This window comes from Carcharhinus amblyrhynchos, chromosome 22, assembly GCF_965287045.1.
Source record: "Carcharhinus amblyrhynchos chromosome 22, sCarAmb.v2.hapA, whole genome shotgun sequence".
Lineage (NCBI taxonomy): Eukaryota > Metazoa > Chordata > Chondrichthyes > Carcharhiniformes > Carcharhinidae > Carcharhinus > Carcharhinus amblyrhynchos.
The window spans coordinates 10,212,011-10,235,744 of NC_137345.1; the positions used below are offsets into that span (position 1 = coordinate 10,212,011).

Sequence of the window (23,734 nt, forward strand, 5' to 3'; positions counted from 1 at the left end):
CACTTACAAAATGAAAGAATGTCTCACATTTATTTTCATAGTCACCTGACTTCTCAAAGCACTTTACAACCAATGAAATGCTTTTTGAAGCACTGTCACTGTTGTGAGGCAGGAAACACAGCAACCAATTTGCACACAGCAAACTCAAAATAATGAACTGAGAACCTGTTTTTGACTGAGGGAGAAATATCGCCAAGTGATCTGGGATAACGCTCCTGTCTTTTCTTCAGGAGATCGAGTGCCATAGATCTTATACATCCACAGATTCATAGAATCCAAAGAATCCTACAGTACAGAAGGAAACCATTCAGCCCATTGAGTCTCTGCCAATGACAATCCCGCTCAAGCCTTATCCCCATAACTGTCTGTGTGGGTTTCCTCTGGGTGCTCCAGTTTCCTCCCACAGTCCAAGGATATGTGGGTTAGGTGGATTGGCCAAGCAAAATTGCTAAATTAGCTTGGCCAATCCATCTAACCCGCATATCCTTGGACTGTGGGAGGAAACTGGAGCACCCAGAGGAAACCCACGCAGATACAGGGAGAGTGTGCAAACTCCACGCACTCACCCGAGGCCAGAATTGAAGCTAGGTTTCTGGCGCTGTGAGACAGCAGTGCTAACCACGTGCGCGTAGAGCAGGCAGATTGGGGATTCAGTTGAACATCCCATCCAAAAGGCAGCACCTCCAACAGTGCAGCACTTTCTCAGTACTGCACAGGGGTGTCAGCTTTGATTTCTGAGTTCTAGAATAGGGATTGAACACAGAACCTTGTGGACGCAGACACAAGAGTGCTACCAACAGCTGACACCGGCAGAGACTCATTAAAATAGAAGGAAATGATCTGCTACATCTGTTCAAAATTATCTGAGGCTATGAATTATTTCCAGTAATGAGTGAATAAATACTGGAGAGAATACATTAAGATCACCACAACAAGGACAGGAGGAGAAGTTTGGAGAATTTTATTGATGCAAATGATTATTAAGATATGGATTGTATTTGAACCTGGATCAATAATAGCTTTTACAATGGAAACAAAAGAGGAGCAGACATTCAGGACGATTTGGCAAAAAGACATGACAATGGGAGTGTCACTGCAGACTCGATGGGCCAAATGGCCTCCTTGTGCACTGCATGGATTCTATGATTCTAAATGGCAAATTCTTTCATAGCGATGGAGGGCAATGGACCAAATTTCCTTCTTTGCCGTAAAATTCTATCATCACAAAATGTTGCTCAAAATTTCAGAATTCCATGTTCTAAACACTGAATTACTCAGTGTTAACATAAACACTAACTATAGTTCAGAATTAATGAGGACTTGAACCTGTTTGAATGTTTAATATTCAAATATGTCAGTGTCAGAAGGGGCTCAGTTGGTAGCAGCCTGATTTCTGAAACCAATGGGTTGTGAGTTCAAATTTTCCTTCCGAGAAAGGTGTTGATATCACTGTACAGCACGGAGATTGTGCTCTGCTGTTGACTGTACTATTGTCTGGTTGAACTGCTGACCCACACGTCCTTTGAGCTAAATGTAAATGAATGCACGGTCCTCTTCCAGGAGGAATAGATAAATTTCCCTGGTGCCTTACAGACCCTCATAAGATTTAAGAATTATTTAGATGTGCACTCGTGATGCCAAGGCATCAAAGCTATGGACCACGTGTTGGAAAATGGGATTAGAATAGTCAGGTGGTTTGGCTTTGAGTGGCATCGATGCGATGGGTGCTCCCTCCCTCACAGCACTGTGGATGTACCTACACCACAAGGACTGCAGCGGTTCAAGAGGCATCTCATGACCATTGTCTCAAGGGCAATTAGGGATGGGCAATAATTGCTGACCTAAACAGTGACACCCACATCCCAAGATGAAGTGCTCCCTCAACGAGGTTCTCCCTCAGGTCGAGATGCCTCTTGACAATGTGACTCTCTCGTTTAACAACAATGAAAATGAGGCTGATCTGAATGTTGTTTTCTTGTTTCAGTCGGACCTGAAAATTCTTGTGAAGTTTCAACAGTATCACCAACACATTCCTCAATTCCAAACTCCAAACTTGCTGGAAGGTACATTGTTTTTATTGTTAGTGTTTAAATGATATGGATTCTGTGTGAGTGATTAAATCCTCTTTAACACCTTAGGCACAAGGATGGATATCATTTATTGTCCTGGGTCAGTCACAGAGCAGCAATCGTTGTTGGATTGCCATTCCACTCAATGCTTTCCATCCTCGACTCAGCTCCACATTTCTTGTCTGATTTTCTGAGTCTAGGTTCTCCAGAACTGTGGTGTGCAGTGCCCCTCGGAGAACTCCATTGGAACTCTGTAGGACCACAGGTGGGTAGGGAGACAGGTGTATAGATGTGTTGGTAGTTGGAGGCAAGGGTGGTAGGTGGGTGAGAAGACAGATGAGTGAGGTCAGAAGTATGTGAGATTGATGGGGTTGCAGATAGGTGAGGTGATAGATGGGGAGGGAAGCCGTTGGGTGAGGTAGTAGGTTGATGAGGTGGGAGATGAATAGTGTGGTAATTGTGTCAGGTTGGCAGGGGTAGCCTGGATTGGAGGCTAATCAGATTTAGACATTGGGTAATCAAGTGGTGGGTGCAAAGGATAGTCACAGAGAATAATCGGATTGGCTCAGGTTGTGGCTTAGTCACAAGGTCAGATGTGATAGTCAGATGTGGGGTGATAGGTGATATGTCAGGAGGTTCATCAGAAGATAGGGGGGAGGTCAGGAGGGTCAGTGTGATTATTCAGGGGTCAGTTCTGTGTCTACTCAAAAATTAAACTTGATTCTTTCCGTCTAATATTTCCTGGGTAATTATCCAGGTAAGCCCCAATAAATTGTTTGAAGCTCTTACCCAGGGCTAAAGATTTTCACAGAGGGATCCAGGGAACAGCGGAATTGTCCACTGGGAGTTCCAATGTCCCAGGCAATTCCCATGGAGGTCATCATGTTGGGTCATCTGCAGAGTCCTGACACACATCTTGGGCCATATGTCCAGTCTTTGATGATCCAGGAGACTGGGCATCATTTCTCAATAGCTCTCAGATCAGGAACCTTGGCGAAATATTGTTGTGTTCGCTTTACAATGAATCTGCGAGTTTTAAAAAGGGTTGATTTGATGTGACACCATTAGGGTGCGTGCTCAGGCTGCTGTGTTACTGTCAGTTTTATACTTGATGGAGTGCAGAGAGCAGCTCTTCATTACAACCTGTTGTGTGTTTGCTTGAATCTGTGTGTGCAAACCAAGTATTTTCGTTTTCTGTTAAAACCCCCACAATCCCTAACATAGTTGGGACATACAGAAAGAGCAGATATTGTTGTCCAATGTAAACATGAAGGCTACAATGATGATGAGGAGAAAATACCAACTAAAGATCAACATGATGAAAAATCTGCTGGAAATACACAGCAAGTCACTGCTTATCTACAGAGAAAACAGACAAGGAGAACCCTGAAGAAGTGGCCAATATTGATCTGGTCAAAGCTCACTGCTGTCCCTGAGATTTTGCTGTGTGCAAATTGGTTGCCACATTTCCCATGTAACAACAGTGGCAGTTGTTTAAAAGTACTTCCTAGATTGTAAAGCGCTTTAGACCATTCAAAGGTCATGAAAAGCGCTATATAATTTCAAAATCCCACTTCCTTTATCAAGTGCCCGAGAATCAACTGTGGCAGGAAACAAAAGATGATTGTTGGTGGCTGTTTTTGTGATTGGATTTGTTCCAATGCTCAGTGCGAGGTCCCCTGCTTTTCCTGGCACATATTAGTGATTTAGACATAAAGTAGGGAGTGTTAACATGAAAATTACCCATGCGGTAGATCGCGAGGAGGATTGCTATCGGCTGCAAAATGATACCAATGGACTGGTCAGGCGGGCAGAAAAGTGGCAAATGGAATTGAATCCAAAGAAGTGTGAGGTGATACATTTGAGCAGACCAAATAAAGCAAATGGTTAGACGATAAATGGGAGGATACTGGGCGATGTAGAGGAAATGAGAAACATTGGAGTGAATGTCCACATGTCCTTGGAGGTAGCAGGACAGATCGATAAGGTGGTTAAGAAGGCACATGGAATCCTTTCATTTATTAGCCAAGGTATGGAATATAAGGTCAGAAAGATAATGCTGGAAATATATAAAATATTAGTTAGGCCATAACTTGAGTATTGTGTGCAGTTCGAGTCATCTCATGACAGAAAGGATTTATCAGAAAGGAGACTTAGAGGGATGTTGCCAGGACTGGAAAATTGCAGCCAAGAAGAAAATTTTGGTCGTCTGGGGTTGTTCTCCTTAATTTAGTGGAGAAGTGATTGAGATGTAGGGCATTGTCAGGGGCCTGGATCGAGTGGACAGGAAGGACCAGTTTACTTTTGTAGAGAGATCAGTGAACTGGGGAGCATAAATTTAAAGAAATTGGTAGAAAGATTTGAGGAGAGATGAGGAAAAGTATTTTCCCCCAGACGGCTGCAGTTTTCTGAAAGTGTGACAGAGGCATAAACACTCAATTCATTTCAAAGATGTCTGGACAATCTGCAGAGCAATGGACAAAATGCTGGAGAGTGGGCCTACACTGGGGGGGCGGGGGGGGTGGGTGGAGGGGGTGGTTGCCGGGGTGGGGGGTGGTGGGGCGGGGGGGAGCGGTGTGCTGGTTTTTAGACACAACAGACATGATGGACTAAGTAGTCACTTTCTGTGCCGTAAACTTTCCATGATTGTAAAGTCCAACACTGCTCATTTCCTATTCTCTGTGTCACAGTCTGGTTTACATTGTGCTCGGGAGGCTGGGGGCCATTCTTGTGGTGTTTGCTGTTTCTCTACTTTTGTACCGGAGGCGAATTGTCAAGGGTGAGTTTCTGTTTCTCCCGACTCATTTTGTTAGATTTCAATAATTTTCTGAAGAATATAAAGAGAACTTAATTTGCTGCAATCAACAAACATCTCTGATTCTGGTATCCTGCACATTCTAATATAGATGTGTTAAACATGGAAGAATATTGAAGTTGTTACTGTTGTTCAGAAACAACAAATAATCCTGTGAACTCCGGAGCAAGTGAAACTCAACATGGGTTTAGAGTGATAGAGATCATAAGACCATCAGAAATAGGAACAGGAGTAGGCCATTCAGCCCATCTGCTCCACCATTCAATAGGATCATGTAGATTTGTTTATGACCAAGGGTGGAATTTTTTTGGCCATATATGCCCCAAGATTGGAAATTCCCATCCCAGGTCAGCAGACCTTTTAAATGGTCCACCAAATTCTCTATCTCGCCCGCTACGATTCACAATGTGGACAGGATGGGAAAATTTTGCCCCAAGTCATTTCTTTGCTGAGCTGTGTGAGGGAAATCTTGCAGTGATCTTTCAGTATGAGAACCTAGTTCCCCAACTCCCAAAAATCTATTGAGTCTGACTTGAATGTACTCAATGGTGGAGCATTCACAGCTCTCTGCGGTAGAGAATTCCAAAGATACGGAACCTTCTGTAACCTCATCCAATCTCAGTAAATGGGCCCACACTGTGCTCTGGGACTGTGACAGGTTTAAGGCAGAGATAGATAGATTCATGAGTGGTGAAGGGATGAAAGGTTGTGGGGAAAAGACAGGAGAATGGGGTTGAGAAACTAATCAGCTCTGATTGAATGGTGGAGCAGACTCGATGGGCTGAATGGACTAATTCTGCTCCAATATCATATGCCCTTATGGTATTATGGACTCTGTCTTCTAGATTCTCCAGTCAGAGGAAACATTTTCTCATATCTGCCCTATGAATTCAATTAAGATTTTAAAAAATTTTTCAATGAGATCATCTCACATCCTGCTGAACAGCAGAGAATATCGGCTTGGTGTGGTCCCATTGCCCCCTTATTGTACAATCCTTCAGGGGCCATGTGACTGGACCGTAACCAATAGAGTGCAAGTGCACAAGCCTGTCGGGAGCCTATTGGGAGTGAGAGCCTGCAGCCCCGGGGGCTGGAGGCTATTGATGAATCCAGGACATTGTTAGGAGTAGATCTGTATCATTGTGCCATTAAACCCTACATTGTATAGAGTTCATCCCAATCAATAAATCCTTTAGTTTGTAATTTAACCATATCAGTTCATCTCAGGTTATTACACCTGGGCAACTCAGTCTGTCCTCAGAACACAATTTCCTCCTTGGGAATTAGCGCAGTGAACTGAAGATGGGTATGTCCAATCTGGAGCCAAAAACTACAAACAGCACTGCAGGTGTAGCCTCACTTATTCCCCATTTGTAACTCATCCGTAACAAAAGATAACAACTCATTTACCTTTCTTTAAATGCAAATCAATGCAGGGGCCACGTACCCTGCAGCACATGTTCAGTTGGGACATTCTAAGTATAACTAAGATTCTGATTAAAGCCTTTTCAATGTCAACATTTTCATTTTTCAGATACAAATGACATTGGTCATGGAAGAGACAACGATAATCTTTATGACAATCAGGTGAGGAGATTCAGTATGAATTCTCTGTCAAATGTCTGGAAATTTTCAAACGTGGATGATGTAGAATTTACAGTACTGATACAGGCCATTCAGGCCAACTGGTCCATGCTGGATTTGATGCTCAAAACAAGCCTCCTCCCATCCCTCTTTATCCAACCCGAACAGCATAAGCTTCTGTTCCTTTCACACACATTTGCTCCTGTAGATTTGCCTTAAATGTATTGATGCTGTTTGACTGAACTACACCTTGGATTGGCTCCAATCTTTAATCTCATTGGATGGACACAAAGGGAGACAGACCTTGGCTTTACCGTCAGAAATGAGACCTCGTTAATTATTTCATCCCAACTTTGGATTTGATGACATTTGTCAGTTTACGCTCTCGTATATTCTTGTAAAGTCTCAAGTATTACTGCCAAAACAGAACAAACATTGAGAATAAGAAAATGCGAACAAAAGCTAATGAGTCCCCCTGTTCGGTGATGAGAGACTGGCCTTGCTGTAACTTCATCCATTTAGTCCCCAAGCTCTGGAATACTTTCTGTCCAATTCATCACTTCTTTATTCCTTTAAAGCATTCCTTAAAATATCTTTGCCTTAAACCCTTGAAAGATTTTGGTCAACTTCATTCATATCTTCTTCCTTGGTTTAGTTTCTGTTTGTACCTGATTATGCTGCCATGGGTCTTGGGGCATTTTACTATGTTGAAGACTCCACATAAATGTACTTCTTTCTATTAAATGTGGACATAGCTAATTCTAAATCTCATTTAGGATCACTGTTGGTTCTACTGTGAGATAGTAATATGAAAGATGCTGTCATTCTGAAGGGGTTTGAATCATTGAATGCAGTCCTGTTCCCCTGTGAATTAATTACAGCACAGTTCACTGGGAAGCTGCTGTGAAGATGTTTCAGTGCAGTTCCCACAATTACAGATAGGCAGCACACACAAACTGATCAAAAGACAGAACAAAGAACTCTGATAATCATAAGACATAACAGCAGGCATGGATGCTTGGGTGGTGTAACCATGTAAGCACACCTCGTTAGTCATTAATCATTATAATTAGACAAGCATATAGAGGCTATAACTGGTTAACTATATTCACCTGACATAAATGAAGTTATCAGAACTATTCGCTGTAATTGGATCTCAATGAGTTCTGAACAAAAGTGTCCTTGTGATTGGTGTATGAGAATTATATGTAAGATACGCAATGTTATAATAGTCCGTGCCATGTACCAATACGCCACCTTGTGGGAGGCAGACATCCTCGCTGAAGGATGAATAAAGGCTGATTTAAAACCCCAAAAGTTTCATCAGGTCTGTTGAGGGTATGAGGTACAATTTCACTGGATGGCAGCAAAATTCCATATCACATTCTGCCTTGGAAAACTTAAAATTTAAGGTTGGATTCAGCAAGCTGGGCCTCCCTTCTCTGATTAATGATCTGATTGAGATCTTCAAGATTCAGTTAGAGATAACAAAGATGTTTCCACTTGCAAGCAGTGATCAGAAATCGTGGATAGCTATTAATAACATGGAAGCATTGGGGTAATGGTATTGTCATTGGACTAGGAATCCAGAGATCCAGGATCATCGTCTGGCGACCTTGGTTCAAATTCCACCACAGCAGAATAAAAATCTGGAATTAAAAGTCTAATGAGGGCCACAAAACTATTGCTGATTGCTGTAAAAACCCATCCACTAATGTCCTTTAAGGACATTTCCCTTTGGAAATCTGCTGCCCATATTTGGTCAGGCTGACATCTGCTCATAAATGCCCCCTGAAATGGCCGAGCAAGTCTCTCAGCTCAATTATGGATGGGCAACAAATGTTGACCCAGCCAGTGACGACCACATTCAATGTGTGAATAAAAAAGGTTCATCAAGCAACGAATTCAAGAGAAACAACTTTACCCAGAGTGTTCAGAATGTGGAATTTTCCACCACAGGGAACAGTGGAGGCAAATAGCTGAAATACGTTCAAATAGAAGCTGGATAAGCACATGGGAAGGGAAGGATTTGAATGTTATTTTGATGAGATTAACTGGACAGGTTTATGTGGAGTTGGGACAAATGATGTGTTTCACTGCTGGAGATGGATTATTGAATGTTGCGATCACTTGTGAACTGATTTGCAATAATCTAGAAATCGATTTCTCCACTAATCACCATTCAAGTTAAATGGAAATAAATTGGATCTTTATTTTCTATATTGCAGCAATTAGCAGTTGTAGAAGAGAACATTCTGTATGTCAGTGTCAAGCACAATCGAGGGAACTCAGCAGAAACACACAGCGAGCAAACTGTCCACTTCACTAACAATGAGGATAGAGTCACATATGCAGAACTGCAGATTCAAAAGCCTGAAGAGTTCAGAGGTCGAGGCACTCGGTTAACAATGAGGATGTGTCAAAGTTCAATGGTAGCTCCCAAAGAACAACACACAAACTTTGATGAATCTGAAATGGCAATATATACTAACATAACTCATTAGGAAAAGTATTCATGAAGAGCATGTGATGAATATTACTCCTTCTTACTTTGCAATTAAATTTCATTTGCTATGAACTGTCCACAAACTTATTTTGTCAATTTATTTGAACATTCTGAGTTATTCCCTCCAGTTTTACTGCCGCTTCCTATTTGGTATCATCATCGTATTTAATCAGTGAACAATGAGCTTCTGGTTATTGATATAAATGAGAAATAGCAGTGGTCCCAATATCGAGCTTTCTATCCCACTCAATATCCATCACCCCCACATTCCCAGCCTACCAATAACATAACAGGTACAATTTAGCCACTGTGTTGGCTTCGGGAGCAAATCCCACTGTGTCCGCAAAATATCACAAAAGGACAAAAATGGGATTTGCACCTGTTAGATTTCAGATCAGAATCTTCCCGAACCCTCCCTGATGCCACGATCAGGTCCATTCCCAGGGAGGGTGAGAACCAGATTTGCATCAATTTCAGTGCATTATAACTTCATTAGAGGTTAAAGTCAAATCTTCAAACCTCATTGAATTTTCCCACCCACCAGCGTGATGTCATGTAGGCACAGATTGCTACTCATTTTTAAAAGAATGAACCAGGACCACGACAGCAAGGCTCACAGTACCTATGGGCTATGATCGGACATTGCAAGGGGATGGTTAAGATGCCTTCCTGCTGCCTTGACAGGTCCAATGGGGCTCTGCAGTACAGTCTCCACAGGGGACCTGCAATACAGTCTCCAGAGGGGCCCTGCAGTACAGTCCCCAGAGGGTCTCCCACATGGTGGTGGTCTGCTGTGCTCTGATGTAACTTGGCACAACAGCAGGATGACATACTTGTTAATAATGACCATTAGGAGCAGAGTGTCCCCTCTACTGAGAAGGAAGTCCAGGGGGACAGTAGAGGGAGAGTTGTGAATAATGACGAATAACAACTCTTCACTCACCTGAAGAAGGAGGAACGCTCTGAAAGCTTTTGCTTCCAAATAAACCTGTTGGAATTTAACCTGGTGTTGTGAGACTTCTTACAGTGAGTAACAGACTGAGCTGGACAGTCAGATAATCAATGTTAGTTTAACTCTAGTCTACAGCTTATACGGCAGAGATGTTTAAATATTTGAGACATGTAAAGGTGCAAAAGAAGGTTTTGTGTTTCAGTGGGTTGAGTCTCTGGGGCAGAATCTTCAACCTTGCTTGAAACCGAGATTCTCCTGTCCCGCTGCAGTGAATGGAAATTGGTCAGAAGCCACATTCTCTATTCTCTCTGGCAGCGGTGGCAGGACATGAACAGCTGGAAAATTCTGGAATCTGTCACCAAGCCAGAAATTATATTGTCATTTTTCAGTCTCAATTGGCATTCTATGTCATCAAGGAGACAAGACTCCGCATGATAACCTGGTAAGGATAATAAATATGAACATGAACAATTGGAAATTTCCAAAGTTGGATGATTGAGAATTTGCTGAGAATTTGCAGCAGGAATAGGCCATTCAGCCCACCTGCTCAATGCTGGTCTTATGCTGTATTTGAGTCTCCTCCCGCCCCTCTCCATCTCACACTATCTGCAAATCCTTCTTCTCTTCCTCCCTTTTGTGATTATCTAGCCTTCCCTGTAATGCAGTAATGCTAAATGACTCAATTTAAGGGAAGGGATAAGGAACTCAGGACAAACATCTTTACCAAGACAGCATCACTATCTGAAATTCATTACCATAAAAGGTTAATTGAAGGAAATAGCACAAACACATTCAGAGAAAGCTGAATAAATTGTTGTGGTGGGTGGAAAGAAATAAAAAGAGGTTAGACAAAGAGGGGAAAGCTTTGCAGATGACACAAAGCTGGATGGGAGGGTAAGCTGTGGGGAGGATGCAGAGATGCATTATTGTGATTTGGACAAGTTGACTGAGTGAGCAAATGCATGGCTGATGCAGAGTAATGTGGATCAATGTGAGGTTATCCATTTTGGTAGCAAAAGCAGGAAGGCAGATTATTATCTGAATGGTTATAGATAGGGGAAGGGGAACGTGCAACAAGACCTGGGTGTCCTTGTCCACCAGTCGCTGAAAGTAAGCCAGCAGGTGCAGCAAGTGGTAAAGATGGCAAATCGTATGTTGGTTTTCATAGCAAGAGGATTCGAGTACAGGAGCAGCAATTTGAAGTTTATTTATTAGTGTGGCAAGTAGGCTTACTTTAACACTGCAATTAAGTTACTGTGAAAAGGAATGTCTTGCTGCTGTTATACAGGGCCTTGATGAGACCATATCTGGAATACTGTGTGCAGGTTTAGTCTCCTTATCTGAGGAAGAATGTTCTTGTTATGGATGGAGTGCAGTGAAGGTAAACAGACTGATTGCTGGGATGGCAGGACTGACAATTGAAGAAAGCCCGAACTGGTTAGGATTCTAATAGCTAGAGTTTCGAAGAATGGGGGGAATGTCATAAAATCCCATAAAATTCAAACATGACTGAACAAGATAAATGTATGAAGGAATTTCCCAATGGTGGAGGCGTCCAGAACCAGGGGTCAGAGTCTAAGGAAACAGGGTAAACCATTCAGGATGGGGGGGTTAGCCAGCTTAATGTACTCATTGTTTGAAGAAAGTTTCATTCTCCAGCTTCACTCACCACCAACTACATCTGGGGAAATACACAGCCCCATGTCAGGGAGTTGAGCAGAGATATCCTCACATTGGAATTGATTCTGCCTCCCAGTTACTCAATCACAATTTACTTTTGACCAGAGAATTTTCTCTATGAATTGAGGTCCTTTTCTGTCTAAAATCTGCCACAAAATTTGTTTGTGGATCCGATACATGGAGCAGCGAAGGTTGTTCTACTAAACATCAGATCCCCTCACCGTGACAGAATTGTTGCTTTAATTAAAACATATTACCAATGAAACTTTATATTTAAGTTATTTTCATAAAACTGTTGAGGGGCTGTCTTTGCTCAACACTTTGTCTTGCTGGAGACTTTGTTCCATTCAAGTAGCCAGACCAGGTTTTGGGGTTTTAAATCAGCTGTTTATTTGTACCTGTCGTAAGAGCCCAAGTGTGCCAGATAGTAGTAATGAATACATAAAGCTGGCTAACCCCCTGTCCTAAGTTGGTGTAGTTCTTTTATTAGATATGCCTAACAGAACTTCTAGACCTCATGGACCAGATTTCATCATCTGGATGACTGAGCCTTCATGACATAACTTCCTGCTGTCTTCTTCCTCTTTTAAATCCCTTCTACAATTTATATTCAAGTCTTATTTCAGCGTGAGACACAGGAGCTGGGTGACTGACGAAAAGCACTGATCTGATCTCCAACAGAACAATGTGGATTTTGATTCTCCTCGTTTGCTCTCTGCCTGGTGAGTAACAGTCAGATAATCAATGAAGGCGAATGGAATGTTGGCCTTTATAGCGAGGGGGGTAGAATATAAAAGCAGGGAGGTCTTGCTGCAACCGTACAGGGTACTGGTGAGGCTGCAGCTGGAGTACTGTGTGCAGTTTTGGTCGTTGCACTTGTGGAAGGATATATTGGCCTTGGAGGGAGTACAGAGAAGGTTCACTAGGCTGATACCGGAGATGAGGGGGTTAGCCTATGAAGAGAGACTGAATAGACTGGGTCTGGACTCGTTAGAGTTAAGAAGGCTGAGGGGGGATCTTGTAGAGACATAAAAGATAATGAAGGGGATGGATAGGGTAGAGGTAGAGAGATGCCTCCTGCTTAGAAAGGATTGCAGGACTAGAGGGCACAGCCTCAAAATAAGGGGGGGGGGGCTGCAGTTTAGATCAGAGTTAAGGAGGAACTTCTTCACTCAAAGGGTGGTGAATCTCTGGAATTTTCAGCCCCTTTGAAGTGGTGGAGGCTACCACGCTAAATATATTTAAGTCATGGATAGATAGGTTTCTGATAGACAGGGGGATTAAGGGTCATGGGGAGAAAGCGGGGAAGTGGAACTGATCCACTTTAAATCAGCCATGGTCTTATTGAATGGCGGGGCAGGCTCGAAGGGCTAGATGGCCTACGCCTGCTCCTATTTCGTATGTAATGTGAGTTAAACTCAAGTCTTCAGGTTATACGGCAGAGATGTTTAAATATTTGGAGATGTGTAAAGGCACAAAAGACGATTTTGTGTTGCAGTGGGTAGAGTCTCTGTATTTGAGCCTGGAGCTCCAGGTTTGAGTCCTGTTTCTGCTATTGATGAGAATGGAAGGTGGGTTCTAACAAGACCAAATACTTTGATTATCATCCTGAAAACTGTTCCTATACGCTGAAGGCGGGTGGTAAGAGGGAGAGATACTCAGTCAGCAATGTCTTGATGTAGAGTGTCGTCCCTCATGCTATAGTCCCTAACTTCAGGCTTGTGACCATGTCCAGGAAGAACGAGCTATTGGGAACAGACACACACATTTGCTTTGTCTGCCTCATGTGTCTCCAGATTTGGGAACTCTCCTAAGTTTAATGGCACAAAGTACTTAGCAAATATAAATGAATAATATGTATGATGTATTGTATCTCCTGATGAATGTATTAGCACAACATTGATACATTCACCAAATAAAGTAAACTGCATTATTAATTATGGATGGGAAATTAAGGAAAATTTAATTTTTAAAAATCTAGTCAAGCCACATTTTAAAAATGGAAGCTGCCTTTAATTGGTCATTGTTTGAAATTGTGGGGGGAGGTTTTACATTCTCACTTGTCCTGAAATTATAAAATCCCGCCCGAGGTCAATGGAGCTTCTCACTGTCTGCCCGTCTCCCGCTCCGATTCCCGTGGCAGGCGGGGCGGTAAAATCCCGATTATCTGTGTGTAATACACACTGAAAACTGCAGTGATAATAATCCTGCAAACAGAACATGTCTCTCGTTTGCAACAGTTTCTGTTGTTTAAAGTACATTTAATGAGATATGATCTTATGAAATTCTGTCAGAGACAATGTTCCTCTGTAGTAAACAATTAATTCATATTAATGCTCCCACTCTTTTTCTTTCAATTCATTAACTTTATTAAACTAGATTTCACTTTTCACTCCTGCCCATTTTAACATTATCTAACACTACACTGCAATGGAGTTCTTGATCAACATTATCACCTCTGCACCATTTACAACAGATCTATTTTCTAACTAGCAATGACAAACTCTGAGTCCCACCTTCGAGCTTCTCTCAGGAAATGATTCAAAGTTCCTCTTTTTATTTTAAACTTTGCACATCTTACCAGAATATTCTCTGAAATTTAACCATGAATACCGTTGGAAACAGATCACAGTGTTTGATGTAGTTTCTCATAAACAACTCCCAAATGACACACCAAGTGTCAGTTGACGTCTCACTGGACAGGTCACAACTTGTTTCAATCTTCTCTGACCTTTATCAGTGTTTCAACACAACTTGTCCAAAATTCCCAACATGCTTGATTGTAGCTCTTAACAATTCTCATTGTTATTGCTGTTAATTAAAGTACAAACTGTTATTAACACTTCACCATGAGACATTAGATAGACCCATGGATGAATCTGCATATTTATATGCCAGTCCCATAAATCGTTCCACCAGTTAGTCGTTTTGATTGGTCGCTTTTAATTTCTTCAGTTCTTTGAACCACTTTAGTAAATGTTTGATGAACATTAGAAAATTACAATTTAATTTATATTAGATCTCTGGTAAAAGATCATCTGTAATATTAAAAGAAACATCCTCTCTCTTGTGAGTATCAATGAATTTCATACAGCCTGTTCCAGCTGGTATTTGAGGATTAAAGCAAAAATCAATTTTTTTTGTTTACTTTATTCCAATCCAATCAAGTCAAATTAAAGCCAATTCAGAGTCCCAACAAGTTGGGACATTCCCGATCCAAGCTGACAAGACAGGGCTCTCACCTCCTGTCTTGGGCTTGATCTACATGATCCAAGCTGATTGGAGTACGTGTAACTCCTCCTTCAAGGCTTGATCTCATTTGCATCTGAGCCAAAAAGCCAAAATGCCACTTTAAAAAGTTGCTTCAAAAGAAGCTGAAATGTAACCTAATGACTTCAACCAAGTGCAGCAAGTTGATACTACACTTGATCTTAGCCAAAAGGCCGAGAAGCAATTAAAGCAAAAACCAGTGTTGGGAATATTTCTTATCAATGTACCATAGCGACATTTCTTCAGTCAGGAGGTAACACAATATTCTCCCCTACTCTTATGAGCTACTCTTGCAATATTTCTGTCAAGACTTTTAGCTTCTCTTCTGCAACTTGAATTCACATCTGTTTTAAAACCACATAACACCTCTTTGTTAAAATATATGGGTTAGGACACGTAATTATTTCATCTGTTTGTTGACATTTATTCAGATTAGTATCTACAAATCGATCCCCCTTCTCAACAGCTTATGGGAAGATATTATGACACCCTATCCACATGTCCTTTTCAATAATTCCTACAGACTCTACTTCAGAAAACTTTAAACCAACTTCATCTATTGGAAATTTTGGAATCCCCAACATCATTCCTCAGGCTTCTCCTCTACAATTGTTCTCAAGCCAAACCCCTCAGTGGTTAAAATTGACAACCCGATATATTCAGATGTCTCTCTCCATGAATCAAATATTCTAACTGTTCATTGCTAATCCAAGATGGAACGTTTCCCTGGTTAACTTGTTTAAAATGCTACAGAAGATGTTTTATCATCCAGTACCATCATCTGTTATTTTTCTTTCAATGCATTGACTTATAGTCTCAGAATGTCCTTCTGATATTGTAACCGTATAGTTATCAACTCGATTTTCAACTAACTCCCCTTTAGTGTTCAATTGATCATTAGCATTTATGTTAGTTAAAGTCTGTTTGATCTTTTGTGTTAAAATTCTTAGTTTATTATCCAAATTGACTGGATCAAGTGTTTTAACACTCAAAATGCTCACACCGCAGGCTGTTGCTAAGTCATTGAACAATTTGTTATTTTGCTGACTATTTGATTGTAAATTTACTTCCCTTTCACTATTCCCTGTCTCTTGTTCTAAGAACTTCAGAGTCAGAATGGAAACGGATCCCCAATTAGAGAAGGAAACTATTCTGTTTGTTGAATCCCAGTTATATCTAACACTCCAGATATTAATTCGTAATGGACATTATTATGTAGAATTTTACCAGCTTCCTCCATAACCAAACCATTTTGTGGTCCTGAGGTTACTTTAGGACTAGTGTCCACACTGGGTGTAGGTATTGTTGTCGGAGCTACACTATGTTTTGAAGTGGGAGATTTAGTTTCTCTCTTTATGTGATCAAAAACATAATCATCTTCTTTAAGTGATTCCCTGCAAATATCCCTATGTTCATCATCATAAGAAATACCCCAGATTATCTGGTTTAAAGCTACTGGCACAGTGGCACAGTGTTTAGCACTGCTGACGCAGAGGGCAAGTGACCTGGGTTCAATTCCCAGCTTGCATCCCTATGGAGATTCTGCAGGCTCTCCCCTCGTGTCTGCATGGCTTTCCTCTGGGTGCCTCGGTTTCTTCCCACAGTCCAAAGATGTTCAGGCTCGGTGGGTTGGCCATCCTAAATTGCCTCTTGTCATCAGGGGGACTAACTGGGTTAAGGGGAGAGAGCCTGTGTGGGAATGTGGTCAGTGCAGACTTGATAGGCTGAATGGCCTCCTTCTGCACCACAGGAATTCTGTGATACCCCTCCCATTTTGAGGAAAACAGGCTTTACATACAATCTCAAACAAGATGGAGCTGAAAAGATAAAACAACTTTAATCTGGGTCAGATTGGATTTGAATCATGTCACGGTCAGAGCTGTTTCACCATCTGACAAAAGAATCTCCCACATATTGATATTCTCACCTGAATATTACCAACACATCAAATTCAACCTGTAAACGTCCATTTTCATAATATGCCACTCTCCAAAGAGTAAATATTAGATTTTCCAACTGGTCTTCAGTATGTTCATCTCAAAACACCACCTCCACGATAACGCACTGATCACTGATCCAAAGAGAACCATTTCCATAAAAAACTCCACCTAAAAACGCTCTATAATGGAATCAAGATAGTACCTGCTATTTTGTTCAGTCTACAACCAGTTTCCTATTTGAATTATTTTAATTTCCAGAAATGGTTGATTTACAATGTTTACCAGTTTATGGAGATATTATTGTTTATGGAGGATTTCTTGATATTTATGAAGAATTGGATTTGGATGATAACATCTCTGGTGAGGTTGTAAGATTTTCCCTAGAAATCTAAAGCTAAAAGCTAAACGCTCAATGCCAAAACAAACTGAATGAAAATCAGCTCTTGGGCATCAGAAATGATTAATCCTGCTGAACAGGAATCATCTCATCATTTGGAACTTGCCCAGCCGTATCATTCTTCACCAGATTTCCCTCGCCCTGAATTTCTACAATCTGAACACCTGTTAGCTCATCACTTGTCCCCTTGTTCACATCGAGGAATCTAACTAACAATTTTGCTCATCTCGTACCCAAGCGAGCTTCACTGATCCCTGTGACAGGGTTGATGCAACATCAGACTGACTGTCCGTGTGACTATCTGATTATCTGTCTGCAAAGTCTGCATTGATGAAGAATCAGATGGAGAAAAACCAAACCAAAAAGAACAGCAATGAGCGTACGGGCCACATGTTTTCAACATAACACAGTATTGATATGTTACGTTGAAAACATATGTATTACACTGAGTACAAGAAACTTTCATTTGATTTCCATGATACCATCCAGTCTTTCCAGAATCTTTTCCAGAGATGGACTCACTTTTATCTATAATGGAATGGAGTCCAGTATCTCTAGGAGAGACAAATCTGCTGTCCCACCTTATTCATTATTGGATTCACTTTATCATCAAAATAAGCCTTACTCTGCTTCCTTCTATGTCCCATTTTAACAGCGGCTGATACCTGGGCAGCTTGAACATTGTGCAGCAATTGCTGTACAATTCTCTCATGACTAAGCGCAATTATTTCAGATTCTGAAAAGTTCAATCCTAAAAGAAGTTCAATTCTCCTCATGGGATGTGCAGTCATTAAAACATGTGGAGTAAATGCATTTGAATTTGAGACTGTATTTTGTGCTATCATCAGAACAAAGGGTAATAATGTGTCCCATGTGGAATGATTTTGCTCTACACTTTTCCGAATCAGGGTTTTTAAAGGATGATTCATCCTTTCCACTATCCCACTCGATTGAGGTTGATAGGCAATGTAGAACTTTTGGTTGATCCAAAATAAGGTCATGACATCCTGCATGGCATGAGCAGCAGCTTACCAACGCCTCCACTTTCTCAGATGGCTAAGGAAATTTGTCACATCCCCAAGAGTCTCACCAACTTTTACAGATGCACCATACTAAGCAGTTTTTCTGGTTGTTTTGCAGCTTGGCATGGTCCCTGCTCTTCCCAAGACCGCAAGAAAGTACAAAATGTCGCGAATGTAGCTCAATCTATCACGCAAACCAGCCTCCCATTCACTGACTCTGTCTACCCTTCCCACTGCCTCAGCAAAGCAGTCAGCATAATTAAGTACACCACGCACCCTGGGCATTCTCTCTTCCAACTTCTTTCATCGGGAAAAAGATACAAAATTCTGAGCTCATGTACCAACCGACTGAAGAACATCTTCCCTGCTGCCATTGGACTTTTGAATGGACCTATCTCACATTAAGTTGATCTTTCTCTACACCCTAGCTATGACTGTAACACTACATTCTGTAGTCTCTCGTTTCCTTCTCTATAAATGGTATGCTTTGTCTGTATAGTGCACAAGAGACCCAATACTTTTCACTCTATACCAATACATGTGACAAAAATACATCAAATCAAATCAAATAAGAAAAAAAAATGTTTTGATCTGATTCAGTGCTACTTGGGAGTTCCCATCTGGGAAACACTTGCTGGACCAGGATATTAACTGTCACTTTAGCTGTGTTGTTAAGGATGGGAATGTTTCAACTCATTGACTGGAAGTGTCAGTTATTATCAGGATCCATTGGTATCCTCCCTGACATGGTGGTAAAGGACCAACATCATCTATCTGCAATTAGTCTATGGCCCTTCAATTACTCCTGTATACCCCAATTTCCCTTTACTTTGTTACTTTGAAGGTTATTTTGAAGACATACTCAATAATTATTTACATAATGCTTTCTGTCTTTAGTCACATTTGGCCATCAGCATCCCTTTAATTCAATCAGCAGTTGTTTCTGCTCCCTGATGACCCTGAACATCACGATATTGGTAAATGATTTGATTACAATCTTGGGTTGGTACCACACACAATCCATTCTAAAGAATAAACCCATCCTGTCTTTGAAACTTATCTTTCCATTTGTCATAAGAAGCAGGGCATGCTCCATCTTGTAGTTATTCTGAATCATCATCACTGCACTGAACCTGTTCAAGATCTTCCGGCGGAATTCTCTGGCTGTGTGGGTCTGAAGGCCAGTAATTCCCGCGTGTCTGTCAATGGGGTTTCACATTGTCCGCAACCTGCCCGCTAAAATTCCAGTGGCAGGTGGGATGGGACAATTCCAGCCTCCATACTCACCTGACAAACAGTAACATCATCTATCTATCGTGGGTGGTACGGTGGCACAGTGGTTAGCACTGCTGCCTCACAGTACCAGGCACCTGAGTTCGATTCCCAGCTTGTGTCACTGTCTATGTGGAGCTGGTATGTTCTCCCTGTGTCTGCGTGGGGTTTCCTCCGGTGACCTGGTTTCCTCCCACATTCTGAAAGACGAGCTGGTGAGGTGCATTGACCCAAACAGGCGCTGGAGTGTGTCAACTGAGGGAATTTCACAGTAACTTCATTGCAGTGTTAATGTAAGCCTTGCTTGTCACTATTAAATAGATAAACTTTTTACTTTAACTATCTGTTCTCCTACTGGAGGCTGCCATGATTCTCCCTTTTTGAGCACCGTGTTTTGCTAATTCATCTGCTCAAGAATTCCCAATGGGAGAGGTTATGTGGTGTGCCCCAATGTTCCCATATTCCCGTCCTTGGGCAATATGAAAAATATATTTTCGCAAAGGTGCTGACAGTTGAGGTTTCCTATCCGTTGAAACCAAACCACTCACTTCCCACAACGGCAGGACATCTGTTCCTCTATTGCAGGCATACATTCTGTCAGAATATATATATATCAACTCGGTATGGGAGCTTACCAGGGTGACTCACCACATAAACCACAACAGTCAACTCAGCTGCTTGAGGACTCATTCCACTAGATAGTTTTACAGCTAAATCAACAAGAGCTATTCCTCGATCAACCTCAACATAGATCCCACACCCTGTCATTCCTCCACACCAGAGGATCCAGCAACAAAGATATTCAAAGGCCATTTTGTGTCTGCCCTCTGCACAGGTATGTCAGATATATACCAGATCGAGCAGGCTTCACGGATCCTCCTCCCTTTTTTGTTTTGGCAGAAATTGTTCCTTAGGATCACTTGTTTTCACTATTTGACACTCAGGAGGCTCACCGCTGTAATTTAGATTGTCAGCTTAGAAACTGGGCAATTTAGTCCATTTGGCTGTAATATCTTGACCCTGAAGCATTAAAGTTCAAACTGCTTTGCAGATTGGATTGATCTTAACAACTGAATATGTGGCAAAGGAACGAGGAGACTGCGTTGACCTCAGCTTTTCACACCCCACATCCTGGAAGGAGCCCATCCCATTCTCTCAGCTCCTTCACCTTCGCCTCATCTGTTCCGATGATGCCACTTCCCAAAATAACGCTGCCAATATCGCTTCCTTCTTCCTCAATTGTGTTTTTGTATCCACTGTGGTTGACAGGGCTCTCAACCGTGTCCAGCTCATCCCCTGGGATACTGCTCTCACCCCCTCTCATCCTTCCCAGAACCAGGATAGAGTCCCCCTTGTCCTCACTTTTCACCCCACGAGCCTCCACATTCAATGTATCATCTTCCGCCATTTCCACCAACTCCAGCATGATGCCACTACTCAACACGCCTTCCCCTCATATCATCCCCAACGCCATCAGCATTCTGCGGCGATCACTCTCTCCGGGACACACTGGTTCTCTCCTCCGTCACACCCAACATCTCACCCACTGCCCACGGCACCATGCCATGCAATCATATGAGATGCAATACCTGCCCCTTTACCTCCTCCCTGCTCACTGTCCCAGGTCCTAAACACTCCTTTCAGGTAAAACAATGCTTCACATGCACCTCCTCCAATCTGGCCCATTACATTCACTGCTCTCAATGTGGTCTACTCTGCCCTGGAGAGACCAAACGCAGACTGGGGAACTGCTTTGCTGAACACCTTTGGTCCATCCGCAAGTAGGACCCTGACCTTCCTGTCACTTGCCACTTCAACACACCGCCCTGCTCTCCTGTCCACATGTCCGTCCTTGGCCTTTGGCAATGTTCTAGCGAAACCCCAACGCAGACTGGAGGAACAGCACCTCACCTTCTGATTGGGCACTTTACAGCCTTCCGGACAGAACATTGAGTTCAACAACTTCAGGGCATGAACTCTCCCTTCCACCTTCACTCCTTTCCTATTTACTTTATTCCATTTCATTTCATCTCGTTCATCCATTTTATCATCCTTCTTTTTCACTTCTATTTTTCCACTGCTCCATTCCAGCTCTCCTTCTTTCCCCGTCCACCCTCCCCACCCCTTTCAGTGAAACTGCCACATTCCTCAGGCTGTCCTTTAACAATCTGTGCCTCTGTTCTGTCATTCTCACATTCTGATCACTGAATGGATGCTCTTAGCACTTTCTCAGCCTTCTGTACCCTCAGTTACATGTCCATTGTCCAATTCCACACCCCCTGCACCCAGCCCCAGCCCCCCCAACCCACCCCAATAGTATAAATCTCTTTTCTCTTAGCTCTGATGAAGTGTCGTCTCAACTCGAAACATTGGCTCTATTCTCTCCCCACAGATGCTGTCAGACCTGCTGAGCTTTTCCAGAATTTTCTGTTTTTGTCTCAGATTCCAGCATCCGCAGTATTTTGCTATTATCTTGCTTCGTGGAGTCTGTTTCATCGTTGTCTGGGGGTTACTGTTTTTCAAGTCAATGGAGTTAATTTATTTCACTCTCTGTCATCAACTCCAAGAACTCAGTCTCCAAGAACCATCCAGTTTCCTAACTGGCCAAATTGGTGAATTGTTTGTGGAAGCTACAGGTAGTAAATCTCCCTGTTGTAGCAGACTCGTGATTATTTTTGTAATCTCCCCTTCAGCTTGTTTAAGGGAAGCCACACTGCCTTTGAGGTTTTGGCTCAGAGCCCTCTATGATTAGTTCTGCTCTCATTCGACCACAGCCACGCTTATGCCTCACAAATGCAGTTGCATGTTCAGCAATCATCCCTTGTTTTGTTCTATCATCAGACATATTGGCAGGTTTAAACCAAAACTCCCCAACTCTACAAACCCTGTCTGTGTAAGTCCCTGTGGATATCTGTATTGGCGTTTCATTCACATCAGCCATCTACCAGGTACAACAATGTGACAGGTCAAAAGACAAATTACATCTGCTGAAACATTAGAACCCAAAATGTGCTCTGCTGTTCGGGGAAGATGTACTAAAATAAAAAGGTGAAAATAAACTGCGTCCCCGACTTAAACTCAACCAAGTCCATTTCAAATCTTTCTTGGAAGTGTCCTGTAAACCCACTAAAAATAATTATCCCTTGCTTCCACCAGGAAAAACCAATATCTCTGGATGTGTTAAAGGGAGTGCAGGAACTCCCTGTTTCTCAAAGGCATTTGATAGGGTAGCCTCCCACCTCACCTTCTACCAGGGGTCTCCCTGCACCATCCAATATGGCATCACACACCCAAACTGGAGAGGCTGGGGGCAGTCATGGTCTCCGATTCGAACCCCATAGGTGTCGATAAAGAGAAGCAATCTCCTCCACTTCCGTGACTGGACCCTCCAGTGGCAGGGTGTTGACCCTGACTATCCTCCACCCCCCGCCACTTCCCCGCCCCACACCGCACCACCACCACCACCACCACCATCCCCCCCCCCCCCCCCCCCCCCGCCCCCCCACCACCACCACCTCCTCCCCTCCTCCACCATTGTTCTGGTGTGGACTCCAGCCTGGGTTGGCCTTTCTGCAGCAACGACGGTTATCTCCAGCTCTGCTCGCTTAATGCCAACATGAAAATCACAGTAACTTCATTGCAGTGTTAATGTAAGCCTACTTGTGACGAATAAATAAGCTTTAATTTACTTTACTTTCAGATAATTTCCCCTGTGTGAGTAACAGAAGGCAGATTGATTATGGTTTCCCTTAAACAAATTCATTCTGTATTTACCACTTCAGCTACAAATACTCAACACACATTTATATATGTTGAAGAAGTCCGCCTGTGTTAGATCGCTCCCGGGCCGCTGAAAGCAGAGAAAGCAGCGAGAAGTGGGAGCAATGGCCCCCACACACATCACTGTCCCCCTTATCCACACAACCCCCCCACTACCCAGGCCAATCACAACACCCTGCACCCCACCCCCACCGATTGGCCACAGAGTGGCATCAAAACCCCTCCACCAGTGAATGATTGGGCCTCCCCAGTCCTCCCAAGATACATCTTACCCACCTCCTTCCTCCCCCTTCCCCAGAATGATCTGGCCTCACTCCCCCACACCCTGAGGAACATCTGACCCACCTCCTCCTCCTCCTCCTTCCTCACCCCTTCCCTAGAATGATCTGGCCTCACTCCACCCCCCCACCCCGAGGAACATCTGACCCACCTCCTCCTCCTCCTCCT

At 42.6% G+C, this 23,734-nt stretch overlaps 1 protein-coding gene, 1 long non-coding RNA gene and 1 other non-coding gene across 3 annotated transcripts in view; 1 reads left to right on the top strand and 2 right to left on the bottom strand.

Moving 5' to 3' along the window:
* The window catches only part of LOC145357147 (uncharacterized), a 147,622-nt gene that overhangs the window by 45,365 nt on the left and 78,523 nt on the right, over nt 1-23,734 (bottom strand). The gene's annotated exons all lie outside the window — the stretch shown is intronic.
* Nucleotides 1,990-9,029, top strand: LOC145356881 (uncharacterized). The gene is made up of 3 exons (XR_013889219.1): nt 1,990-2,063; nt 6,419-6,471; nt 8,697-9,029. It is a non-coding gene; the product is annotated as an uncharacterized LOC145356881 (long non-coding RNA).
* Nucleotides 14,870-15,061, bottom strand: LOC145357168 (U2 spliceosomal RNA). Its single transcript, XR_013889258.1, has one exon. It is a non-coding gene; the product is annotated as a U2 spliceosomal RNA (small nuclear RNA).